The following is a 13,864-nucleotide window of genomic DNA, read 5'->3' on the forward strand; positions in this document are numbered from 1 at the left end:
GAAAAGAAAATGGAAATCCTCTTCTGATTGTCATAAATCTTTCTCTGACATTTTATCAGCAACTATGCTACCAAGTTGAAAGGATTAATGATCTCTGAGGGGCAGTGGCTGTTCAGTCCTGTGGAAGCAATATCCCAAACAAGAACCAAGGGTGAAGAACGGGTTTTTTGAATGCAGAAGTTAAATGACTTGAGAAACGTTTCAGACAGGATGCTATGAAATCATCTCCAAGACTCATGCACACGTGTGCGTTATTAAGTCGCTTCAGTCACGTCCAGCTCTTTGCAACCCCAGGGACTGTAGCCCACCAGGCTCCTCTGTCCATGGGATTCTCCAGGCAAGGATACTGGAGTGGGCTGCCATGCCCTCCTCCAGGGGATCTTCCCGACCCAGTATGAACTCACCAGGCCTCTTGCGTCTACTGCACTGGCAGGCAGATTCTTTACAACCTGAACTGCCTGGGAAGCCCACCAAGACTCATGCTGGGGCACAATGGGAAATAATGTCATACCATGATTCAAAGCGCCTTGCTTCATAGCTGCTGCCACCAGTGCAAGGTGGAAACTGACAAGCTGACAAATTTAGAAAGCAGAGAAGTCAGTTTTGTCAGGAAGATGGCTAATTGTCAGAGTGCAGAAGAACGCAAAAATTTACCCAAGTTTGCCAAAAGCATGCATTCTGAACACAGGATGAATGGAGGAATTTAAATGAAAACGTAACCTATACACTCTGAAAAGCTCACTGATGACTCAGTAGGGCCTGCACTTGCCAAACCTTTAAAGGAGTGCAGGCACGGGGGGAGACAGTGAACTCAACAGCAGAACAAGCATGAGACTCGAGGAGATGAGCATGTTGATTAAACTCACTGGCCATTTAAAATCAAACACATTTTGGGGCATCCCCCAGGAGGTCCAGGGGTTAGGGCTCCGTGCTTCCACTGCAGGGGCATGGGTTCAAAGCCTGGTCAGGAAATTAAGACCCCACATGCCGCATGGTGGGGCCAAAATAAATAAATAAAAATCTAACGCATTTCATTATGGGTCCCCAAATGCCTTGTAATAGGTCTTTGCACAAGTGTCTAAAAATGCATTTATAGCTTCTTTCCATGATCCTGAATTTCTTCTCAACTTCCTTGTGATTTTCAACAACAAAACACACAGTATCTATGTATACCTGAAGTGAAAAAGCAAAAATCATTATACAAAAGTCATCCTATCTATATGTAGTAAAAGCAGAAACAAACGCAAGGGAAGAATACAGATGTAAACCAGGAAAGTAATTCTTCGAAGGTGGAGAAAGGGCACTGCTTTGAGAGAGGATGATCACACTGTTTTAACTGTTCCATGGAATTGGTAAACAGTCCATTTCCCTAGAACGGTGTGGGAGGATATATACAAATATCTGTTATGCCATCCTTTAAAGAGTTCTTATGTTTGAGATTCACAGTAATTTTTGAAGAACAAAAGCAAGCAATTAGAAATCTGAATATAGACTATTCTAAGAAAACACCAGGGACAGCCCCACACTGTCAAACATACACCAATACAAAGGGATGGTCTTCTGACCAGAAGTCCATGACCCTTTACAGTGTTCACAGCCCAAATGGTTTGATTAAAAGGGAAAACCTCTGGGGAAAGAAAAGAGAAAATCTGAAAGCAGTGTATTTCATTCTCATGTCTTTGAATACAAAACCACTACCTGTGAACTGTTCAGAGTGAAGAGGGTGCCAGTCAACACCAACATACCCTGCCAGTCGAGTCTGACGGCAATATTCTGCCTCCCTTCGCAATTACTCCCACATTTCCCAAGGAGAAACTAATGGACTACTAAAAATAAAATGGAGACGAAGTGAATCACTTAGGATGTTTGGCTCCCAACTCAAACTGGCTTAAACAAAAAGGAAATGTTGCTGGCTCAAATGCTTGGACTCCTGGAGGAGAAACAGGCTTCAGGGCTGCTTTCTCTGTCTTCCACCCTGTGTGACTTCTTGCTCAGCCTGGAGCCACACCAGACCTCACACCAGTACATAACAACATCCAGAAGAAGACAGAAAGAGGCAGGCGTTTCTGGTAGCTGTGTTTTAAGTATGAGAAGACTTCTGCCAGAAGCGCTTGCCAAACTTACTCTGGAGTCTCCTTGGCTAGAGCCAGATTACAAGACCATTGCTGAAGCCAGCCTTCAGCCCAGTTAATGCCCAGCACTGGCTGATGCCTCCTCCCCAAGGAGTGAGTCGTGCATGGACATAACAGGGATGGGCTTGCTCCTAATCAGGGCCTACCCTGGAGCTGGTCAGTTCGCCAACCCCAAATATGGGTGGTAGATGGGATGCATAATATGGACTCAGCTCTAATATCTGATTGCTAGTATTAGCTGATCATTCTGTGTTTAGCAGAAGATTAACATATCATAATCATGATGCATTTATACATATATAAAAGCTAGAGACATAAAAATCAGATGACCAAATGGAAAGGTAAAGTTTTTAAAAACTTCTTTCAATACTCCCACTGTTCCAATGAGAAACTTAAAAGACAGAAGTCAAAATTTTATAAAGCATGTAGGTCATAGGAAGTATGGTACAATACTTACTATATTTTTCTGCCATAGCTACAGAAAGTTGGACAACAGCATCCACATTAACAATATATAACCTAAAAAAAAAAAACAGGAAAAGAAAAAAATGGTTAAGTACACAAGAAATTTCATTAAAAATAGTTGTATAACTTTTACAAAAGTCTTTTTTTTTTTTTTTTTCCTGGAAAGAAGTAAACCAGCCTTTTAAAAGTAAATAGCTGATTTGCATTTCTCTAATAATGAGTGATGTTGAGCATCTTTTCATGTGTCTGTTAGCCATCCGTATGTCTTCTTTGGAGAAATGTCTATTTAGTTCTTTGGCCCATTTTTTGATTGGGTCGTTTATTTTTCTGGAATTGAGCTGCAGAAGTTGCTTGTATATTTTTGAGATTAGTTGTTTGTCAGTTGTTTCATTTGCTATTATTTTCTCCCATTCAGAAGGCTGTCTTTTCACCTTGCTTATATTTTCCTTTGTTGTACAGAAGCTTTTAATTTTCATTAGATCCCATTTGTTTATTTTTGCTTTTATTTCCAGAATTCTGGGAGGTGGATCATAGAGGATCCTGCTGTGATTTATGTCTGACAGTGTTTTGCCTATGTTCTCCTCTAGGAGTTTTATAGTTTCTGGTCTTACATTTAGATCTTTAATCCATTTTTAGTTTATTTTTGTGTACGGTGTTAGAAAGTGATCTAGTTTCATTCTTTTACAAGTGGTTGACCAGTTTTCCCAGCACCACTTGTTAAAGAGATTGTCTTTACTCCATTGTATATTCTTGCCTCCTTTGTCAAAGATAAGGTGTCCATATGTGTGTGGATTTATCTCTGGGCTTTCTATTTTGTTCCATTGATCTATATGTCTGTCTTTGTGCCAGTACCATACTGTCTTGATGACTGTGGCTTTGCATACTGTCTTGATGACTGTGGCTTTGTAGTAGAGCCTGAAGTCAGGCAAGTTGATTCCTCCAGTTCCATTCTTATTTCTCAAGATTGCTTTGGCAATTCGAGGTTTTTTGTATTTCCATACAAATCTTGAAATTATTTGTTCTAGTTCTGTGAAAAATATGGCTGGTAGCTTGATAGGGATTGCATTGAATTTGTAAATTGCTTTGGGTAGTATACTCATTTTCACTATATTGATTCTTCTGATCCATGAACATGGTATATTTCTCCATCTATTAGTGTCCTCTTTGATTTCTTTCATCAGTGTTTTATAGTTTTCTATATATAGGTCTTTAGTTTCTTTAGGTAGATATATTCCTAAGTATTTTATTCTTTTCGTTGCAATGGTGAATGGAATTGTTTCCTTAATTTCTTTTTCTACTTTCTCATTATTAGTGTATAGGAATGCACGGGATTTCTGTGTGTTAATTTTATATCCTGTAACTTTACTATATTCATTGATGAGCTCTAGTAATTTTCTGGTGGAGTCTTTAGGGTTTTCCATGTAGAGGATCATGTCATCTGCAAACAGTGAGAGTTCTACTTCTTCTTTTCCAATTTGGATTCCTTTTATTTCTTTTTCTGCTCTGATTGCTGTGGCCAAAACTTCCAGAACTATGTTGAATAGTAGCGGTAACACCGCACACAAAAATAAACTAAAAATGGATTAAAGATCTAAATGTAAGACCAGAAACTATAAAACTCCTAGAGGAGAACATAGGCAAAACACTCTCAGACATAAATCACAGCAGGATCCTCTATGATCCACCTCCCAGAATACTGGAAATAAAAGCAAAAATAAATGGGATCTAATTAAAATTAAAAGCTTCTGCACAACAAAGGAAAATATAAGCAAGGTGAAAAGACAGCCTTCTGAATGGGAGAAAATAATAGCAAATGAAGCAACTGACAAACAACTAATCTCAAAAATATACAAGCAACTTATGCAGCTCAATTCCAGAAAAATAAACGACCCAATCAAAAAATGGGCCAAAGAACTAAATAGACATTTCTCCAAAGAAGACATACGGATGGCTAACAAACACATGAAAAGATGCTCAACATCACTCATTATCAGAGAAATGCAAATCAAAACCACAATGAGGTACCACTTCACACCAGTCAGAATGGCTGTGATCCAAAAATCTACAAGCAATAAATGCTGGAGAGGGTGTGGAGAAAAGGGAACCCTCCTACACTGTTGGTGGGAATGCAAACTAGTACAGCCACTATGGAGAACAGTGTGGAGATTCCTTAAAAAATTGCAAATAGAACTACCTTATGACCCAGCAATCCCACTGCTGGGCATACACACCAAGGAAACCAGAATTGAAAGAGACACGTGTACCCCAATGTTCATCGCAGCACTGTTTATAATAGCCAGGACATGGAAAACCATCAGCAGATGAATGGATAAGAAAGCTGTGGTACATATACACAATGGAGTATTACTCAGCCGTTAAAAAGAATTCATTTGAATCAGTTCTGATGAGATGGATGAAACTGGAGCCAATTATACAGAGTGAAGTAAGCCAGAAAGAAAAACACCAATACAGTATACTAACACATATATATGGAATTTAGGAAGATGGCAATGACGACCCTGTATGCAAGACAGGAAAAAAGACACAGATGTGTATAACGGACTTTTGGACTCAGAGGGAGAGGGAGAGGGTGGGATGATTTGGGAGAATGGCATTCTAACATGTATACTATCATGTAAGAATTGAATCGCCAGTCTATGTCTGACGCAGGGTGCAGCATGCTTGGGGCTGGTGCGAGGGGATGACCCAGAGAGATTTGTGGGGAAGGAGGTGGGAGGGGGGTTCATGTTTGGGAACACATGTAAGAATTAAAGATTTTAAAATTTAAAAAAAATAAAAAATTTAAAAAAATAAAATAAAATAAAAGTAAATAGCTGAACTTAAAGATTAGAAAAAAACATCTGTGGTATTAGAATTCCTCTAGGTATCTTCAAGTTAAAACTATCTGCATCTTTTGTAGATCTGAACACCAACAAACAAATGCATTTAAACAAATTAACACTGCCCTGGACTGCTACTTGTAACACTGAAACAAAAGCAACTATTAAATGACCCTCAAAAATCATGTTGTCTAACCCCTACAATACACATCCAATCTACTGAGTCCAATGTAATTGAAAGCTAGATAAACCAGCTTCAATTTCTAAATTTCTACACTCAGGGATCTAAGGAAGTGGTCTTGGGGGGTGGTGCGGGTTGGTAAATGCACATATCTATTCAGATATCTGACACTGCATCTTAGTAAAATCTTTGAATATTCAGATACCTTGAAATGCTAAAGAAACACAGCCACAGAACTGGGGACTTTAAGACCCTGGAACGTCTTTTAATATTCAAAACTGAAAGGTAAGAAATCTGTCCCTATCCAGACCTCAGGACAAGTAACAATATAGCAAGTCACATTCAATTCAGAAGGGCTTTAAAAAGGTAAAACTCTAATGATGCTGTGGGTTTTCCTGGGGATGATGTGCTTTGACAAGACTGAGGATAGCCACTCTCATCTATCTACAATACCATGCCTAATTTCACTTTTCTCAGTTTATATAAGATTCTGCCATGTTGCTGGCATTAGTTATGGTTTGTAGAAGAACCCCTTCATGGATCACAGAATTGATGTTTCTGAATTGTGATGTTGGAGAAGACTCTTGAGAGTCATTTGATGTTAATACTTTTACATGAATGGGGATGCCACAGAAAATGAAAACCTAAAGAGGCAGTATATACCACTTTAACAAAGGGTAATAAACAGTGAAGAAGTGACTATACAAAGGAAAAAGGGGGGTTAGATGCCTAAGGATGGTAAATTGTGGGAAGGTGACTAGGAAATATATGGTGGATAAAACTTGTTTAGTAAGATTTGTTACATAGACTCAAGTGTCTGGAGTTAGAAGAATCATTCTCTTCTCCCTGGTATGGGACATGGGTGCACCATCACAAATGGAAATTCATGCCCTGCATTCACAAGTGAGGAGGACAAAAAGCTCTTCTTGTATCTGCTGTATCTTGACTTCTTTCAGTCCAAAATAATTTTAAAGACAGAGGCAAATTTTGGGGTAACATATTCCAATCCCCCCATTAAAATACAACAAAAGCATTATTATAAGAATCAGAAGGGAAGATATTTGCTGATGTATTAAATACATATAAGACTCATTTAGAATATATAAAAACTCCAACAAAATAAGAAAAAGATGTGTGTGCTAATAAGTAGCTTCAGTCGTGTCCCAACTCTTTGCAACCCTATGGACCACAGATGGCCTGCCAGGCTCCTTTGTCAGTGGGATTCTCCAGGCAAGAACACTAGAGTGGAATGCCATGCCCTCCTCCAGGGGGTCTTCCTGACCTAGGGATTGAACCCTCATCTCTTATGTCTCCTGCATTGGCAACGAGGTTCTTTACCACTAGTGCCACCTGGGAAGCCCAACAAAATGATAGATTATCTAAAAATGATATAAAAAAAATGGCCAATAAGCATATGAAAAGGTGTCCTACATCATTCATTACCACAAAAATACAAATTAAAACAATGAGACAAAATTACATATCGATCCAAATGGCCAATATGCAAATATCAGATAACACCAAGTCTGAGGCTGTAGAGCAGTTCAACTCTCATAAACTACTTGTGTGAACTGGAAAACTGTTTAGCAATCTCTAATAAAGCAGAATATAAACTGTGGCCCAGAAATTTCACTTCTAGGGAAATATTTACTAAGAATGCACATATATAGGTCCTAAAGACACATATTTTCAATGAAGCCTTACTTGCAATGCCAAAACTCGGTAGCAGCTTGTGGAACATTCATATAATGCATACTATACCACAGGGATCAGTCAACTTTTCCCTGCAAAGGATCAGACAGTAAATATTTTAGGGTTTGCAGGCCATATGGTCTCTGTTTCCTCTTACAACCACTCAATTCTGCCTTTGGAGTAGAAAAGTAGCCAGAGATAGTATGTAAATGAAAAGGTGTGGCTGTGTTCAATATAACTATTTACAAAAACAGACAGTTTGCATGCTATACAGTAATGAACATAAATGAACTATAACTAATAAAAATAACACAGATGAATCTCATAAACATAATATTAAGACAAAGAAGCCAGATATATGAGGGAGTATACTACATGACTCAAGTTCAAAAGTAGGTAAAACTATGCAAATCAGAATAGTAGTTACCTTTTGGAGGGGGGCAGTAAGCCTGGCGGGGGAGGAATAAGGAGAAATTCTGGCAGTCTAATTAAATACTGGATTCTCTGGTTTGAATGGTGGTTTTCCGGTTATACTCAATTAGGAAAACTCATCAAAGTGCTCATTTATAATTCATTTGTCTTTATATGTGTTATACCTGAATTAAAAGTGAAATATTTTAATTTTCTTTTAAAAAGCATATAGGTCAGTAAAGTGAATGCTTTGTCATAGCTCACTTGCCAGGACATCAAACACTCTGGGTGCAGTGGTTAACCTTGCACTCTCTCTCACTGACTACAGCCCTGAAGCAATACCCCTTTGTTTAGTGGGATGTCTGGCTCAGTGGTAAAGAATCTGTCTGCCAATGCAGGACATGCAAGAGACACGAGTTTGATCCCTGAGTCAGGAAGATTTGATCCCCTGGAGTACAAAATGGCAACCCACTCCAGTACTCTTGCCTGGAAAATTCCATGGACAGAGGAGCCTGGTGGACTATAGTCCATGGGGTCGCAAAGTTGGCTCAGTTTTGAGTCCCAGGCAGAACTCTGGAGAATGAACTATGATGAAATGGAACACACATGAGTGGCAAGAAGAGAATGCAAAGCAGAGGGAGAGAGGAAAGTAACAGATGGTGGATCAAGACACTGATGGAAATAAGCCCCTACGTTTTAACATAATCTGTTGAATAATCTATACAGAATAGAAAGTAAAGGCAGCAGCTCAGAAACACAATTTGCAAGGTTACTGAACTGGTACTCTGGACAAAAATAATGACATTTTAAAAGCTGACCAGGGCTCTTAAAAGACTGTTAAAATGATTTTGTGTCCAGCATAACAATTTATTCCAATCTAATAGGTTAAAGGGGCAGAAGGTTTCAGATTTTCAAGTGAAGAGGCAGATCTGACAGATAATACGGTCTTGCACTTTTTAGGTCTGCATATTTTAAACAATTTCTGTACCTTGATTTCATACTACCCCTCTATACTGTGTTAGAAAATGTCATTAGATATTGTTGACTCCCCAGCAATCACAGGAAGCCATTAAATTACTAAGGTTTTGCCCAAATAACATGAGGAGAGGCCGAGAATACAAAAATGCCAGAGATAACAAGATCATGGGCACCACATTCTGTCAATACAGCATTATATCCTGAGTGAAATAAAGAGTAAAGAAAAAATGAAAAGAACTGAAATCCACTCACTGTACCATATTCACTGTATAACTGACATGCGAAAGAAAATGAGTGAAGTGAAAGTCACTCAGTTGTATCCGACTCTTTGCAACTATACGGTCCACGGAATTGTCCAGGCCAGAATACCAGAGTGGGTAGCCTTTGCCTTCTCCAGGCATTGGAGGCAGATTCTTTACTAGCTGAGTCCAAGAGGACCCCAAGAATATTGGGGTGGGTAGCTCACCCCTTCTCCAGCGGATCATTGCAACCCAGGAACTGAACCAGGGTCTTCTGCATCACAGATGGATTCTTTACCAACTAAGCTAGCTATTAGGGAAGCCCTATGATTCTTTACCATTTTTTGCATTGCAGGCAGATTCTTTACCAACTGAGCTATCAGGGAAGAAAACAAACTAGATGCTAAAAATCCAAAGACAAAGTTCCTGCCTTTAAGGAGCTCACAGATACAAAAAAGATGAAAAGCCTGTACATCAATAATTTAAATCAGATGTCACAAAAGTTTCACAATATTTACAAGTGCCATGACTTAACAGAAGAGAATTATTAAATGTAAGAGAGATGAAATGAAAATAGGAGAGGAGGGTGAGGAAAACAAGTCTTTATATAGTAGGAAAAACTGAAATAAACGGGTTTTGAACAATTAAATATGGGCAAGACAAGAAGAGGAATAGAGCATCCTTCCAGGCAGGGAGCTAGAATATGCAGAGGCATGAATGAGCCAGTCATTCTCGAGAAATACCAGGAAATCTGAGGCTGCCAGAACACGATGTAGGACAAACTAAGGCTGAGATGATGGAGGGACTTCTCAATTAAAATGGCAACCCACTCCAGTACTCTTGCCTAGAGAATCCCATGGAGGGAGGAGCCTGGTAGGCTACAGTCCATGGGGTCGCAAAGAGTTGGACACAACTGAGCGACTTCACTTTCACTTTATGAACTTGGTGTAACTAGTTTTATCTTACAGGCATTATGGAACCACCAAGGTGGGAACTGGGGAATGAGAATGGAATACAAAGAACAGAGGGGGAGTAACAGGTCCCTGGATATATCTTTTGGCACAGTTTTCATGTTTGTAACAACAGTAATGTTAAACAAAACAAAAAGGTAAATAATCAAAATCAAACAGTATGTGAAGGTAACTCAAAATGAAACACAATCAGTAATGAGTGAACTGCATTACAAAGGTATAAGTAATCACACTAAGGGAGTACAGAAGAATTAACCTAGCTACCTTGGAAACTAGTATCCTGACTATATACTCTGAGACTACAGAATAAACAAAGAAAGGGGAAAAGTCAGAATGAACTGTATGGTGTTAGACTAGAATCAGAGATATCATGGTAGAATTGATGCTTTTGAACTGTGGTGTTGGAGAAGACTCTTGAGAGTCCCTTGGACTGCAAGGAGATCCAACCAGTCCATTCTGAAGGAGATCAGCCCTGGGATTTCTTTGGAAGGATGCTGAAGCTGAAACTCCAGTACTTTGGCCACCTCATGCAAAGAGTTGACTCATTGGAAAAGACTCTGATGCTGGGAGGGATTGGGGGCAGGAGGAGAAGGGGATGACAGAGGATGAGATGTCTGGATGGCATCGCTGACTCGATGGACGTGAGTCTGAGTGAACTCCGGGAGTTGGTGATGGACAGGGAGGCCTGGCGTGCTAAAATTCATGGGGTCACAAAGAGTCTGACACGACTGAGCGACTGAACTGAACTGAAATATACATTTCAGTAGATAATAAATATTGATAGAGATAGAGATGTGTATACATATATATTTCCTAGCTCTGTGCTCTGACAAAGACTAGGAGCAATGATAACCCTGTAGCAATGAGGACACACAGCATTCAAATATTGGCTTCTAAACACCATCCTCCAATAAGTGGAACCAAGACTACTTAGAGAAATGTTTGGCTGCAAAGACAGGGTAGGAAATGTATCAGATGAACCTAGAACATTCTGTAATACAACAAAGTGTAAAAAACGTGCTCAAAAAAGATAATGGATTTATCGAAAGGACTTTGGAACTAATCTGAAGGGGACAAATTTGGGATAAACTGAGCAAAAATATAAAAGATTAAATTAAGACCTTATAACTCACAGGATAAAACAAATACCCATGAGTCCATGTTAATAAAAGCAAGTAACTGAATACAAAAATAAATGTGTGAGAAAGTCAAGCTCATTCTTGCAAGAGAATTTCAATTAATTAAGTGTAGAGGAAAATGATGGAATGAGAAAAATCACCATTTGACAAACAGCACAGATGACAGAAAACAAAGGAAATATAACAACTAAATGCAATGATGGATCCTAAATAGGATCATGGTCCAGACGTAAGTATTATTAAGATAGGTGACAAAATATGAATAAGGTTTGTAGCTCAATTAACATTTCTGTATAAATGTTAATTTCCTGATTTTGGTAAGTTTACTATAGTTATACAAGATATTAGCTTATCTAAATAAAGAGTTCAAAGCAGTGGTCACAAAAATGCTCACTGAACTTGAGAGAAGAATGTGTGACTACAGTAAGAACTTCAACAAAGAGAAAATACAAAAAAGAACCAATCAGAAATGAAGAATATAATAACTGAAACGAAAACTATACTAGATGAAATCAACAGATTAGATGATGCAGAAAAATAAGTCAATGATCTGGAAAACAGGGTAGCAGAAATCATCAAAATGGAAGAGCAAAAACAGAAAAGAATTTTTTTTTTAATGAGGACAGCTAAAGGACTCTCTGGAACATCAAACACCGTAACACTCATACAGGTCCAAGAAGCCAAAGAGAGAACATACTTCTGCACTTACCTGAAAACTTTCCTAACCTGACAAAGGAAACAGACATCCAAATTCAAAAAGCAAACGAGAGTACCAAAAAAGATGAACTTAAAGAGATCAAACCCCAAGACACATTATAATTAAAATGTCAAAAGGTAAAGATAAAAGAGAATCTTAAAAGTAGCAAGAGAAAATAACTAGTTATGTACAAGGGAATCCCCATAAGACTATCAGCTGATTTTTTAGCAGACACTTTACAGGCACAAGAAAGTGGTACAATATGTTCAAAGTGCTGCAAGGAAAAAAGAGAATACTTCAGCTGGCAAGGCCATCATTCAGGTTAAAAGCTTCTCAGACACGCAGAAGCGAAAGGAGCCCATCACCACTTAATCTGTCACTGAACAAATGTTAAAGAGACTTAAATTTAAAAGGATAAAAGGTCATAACTAGAAATGAAAATATACAAAAGGTGTTTTGTAATAACCTTTCTAAGAAAAGAATCCGAAAAAGGCCACAAAGAAGTCTCAACAAATTTATGACCAGTGAAATCCCATCAAGTATCTTTTACAAAGACAACAGCGAGAAGCTAGAACTAAGTAAGAAGAAAACCGGAAAAAAAGCAAACACATGGCAACTGAACAATCAATGGGGCAACAAAGACATAAAAAAACACCCTGAGACAAACTAAATGTTGCAAAGCTGTGTTTAACTATGGGATAGAGTAAAACCAATTTTAAGACTGAAGTTTACAGTGAGATAGGCAAAGTTACTAGAATGAAGGAGATAACAAAGATCAGAGTGGGAATAAAAACAGAGACCAAAAAAATAGAAAAGATCAACATAAGAGATGACTCTTGGAAAATATAAACAAAATGGACAAACCTTTAGTCAGACTCACCAAGAAAAAAAGAAAAAGGCTCCAAATAAAATCAGAAAGGAAAGAGATGTTTAAACTGATACCACAGAAATATAAAGGCTCATAAGAGACTCCTACAAACAATCATATGCCATCAAACTGGAAAACTGAAAAGATATTGATAAAATTTTTAAAACAATATTCCAAAAACCAGGAAGAAATAGAAAACTCGAGCAGACCAAATTATTAGTAATGAAACTGAATTAGCAATTTTAAAACCTTCCAATAAATAGAAGCCCAATAGTCTAGAAGCAGACTAGATGACTTTCTAAAGCGAACTCTACCAAACATTTTAAGCAGAGTTAAAACCTATCCTTCTCAAACTATTCTGAAAAATTGATGAGGAAAGAAAGTTTTTAAACTCATTCTACAAAGCTAGCATTACCCTGATACCCACAACAGCCTAAGACACTACCCCCTGCCACAGAAAAAAAATTATAGGCCAATACTCATAAGGGAAGGTGACCAAGCAGTACAAACATCCAGCTATAAAATAAGTAAGTCATAACGATGGAATGTACAGAATTGGGAATATAGTGAATAATACCATAGTAACTTTAAATGGTGACAGATGGTAACTTACAGTGATCACTCATAAAGTACATAAATGTAGTATCACTATGCTGTACACTTGAAATAAATAGTATAACTGTATATTAATTATACTTCAATTAAAAACATAAAGAATTCAAGACCAGATGTTAGACGTGTTTATTGCTCTCATGGACTACTCTCAAGAACTCTTAGTGACAGAGCTAGGGAATACAGTGGACCCTCCATAGCCATGGGTTACACATCCAACCCAGATTCAGCCAAACATGGATGGAAAATATTGGAGGGCAAAGTCCAGAAAGTTCCAAAAGCAAAATGTGAATTTGCCCTCCACAGCATGTACATGTTATTCACAACTATATAGCATTTACATTGCATTACGTATTACAGCAGAAGGCAATGGCACCCCACTCCAGTGCTCTTGCCTGGAAAATCCCATGGATGGAGGAGCCTGGTGGGCTACAGTCCATGGGGTCGCTAAGAGTCGGACACGACTGAGCGACTTCACTTCCACTTTTCACTTTCATGCATTGGAGAAGGAAATGGCAACCCACTCCAGTGTTCTTGCCTGGAGAATCCCAGGGACCGGGGAGCCTGGTGGGCTCAGAGAGTCCGAATGCACAGAGTTGGACACGACTGAAGTGACTTAACAGCAGCAGCAGCAGCAGC

At 38.5% G+C, this 13,864-nt stretch overlaps 1 protein-coding gene across 5 annotated transcripts in view; it reads right to left on the minus strand.

Moving 5' to 3' along the window:
• SIPA1L1 (signal induced proliferation associated 1 like 1) overlaps positions 1-13,864 on the minus strand; it is a 383,207-nt gene that overhangs the window by 196,697 nt on the left and 172,646 nt on the right. For all 5 annotated transcript variants that reach the window (XM_018054010.1, XM_005686032.3, XM_005686031.3 and 2 more), the window contains exon 3: positions 2,590-2,651. The gene's annotated coding sequence lies outside the window, so the exon portion shown is untranslated. The remainder of the gene's footprint in view (positions 1-2,589; positions 2,652-13,864) is intronic.

This window comes from Capra hircus, chromosome 10 (genome assembly GCF_001704415.2).
Source record: "Capra hircus breed San Clemente chromosome 10, ASM170441v1, whole genome shotgun sequence".
Taxonomy (NCBI): domain Eukaryota; kingdom Metazoa; phylum Chordata; class Mammalia; order Artiodactyla; family Bovidae; genus Capra; species Capra hircus.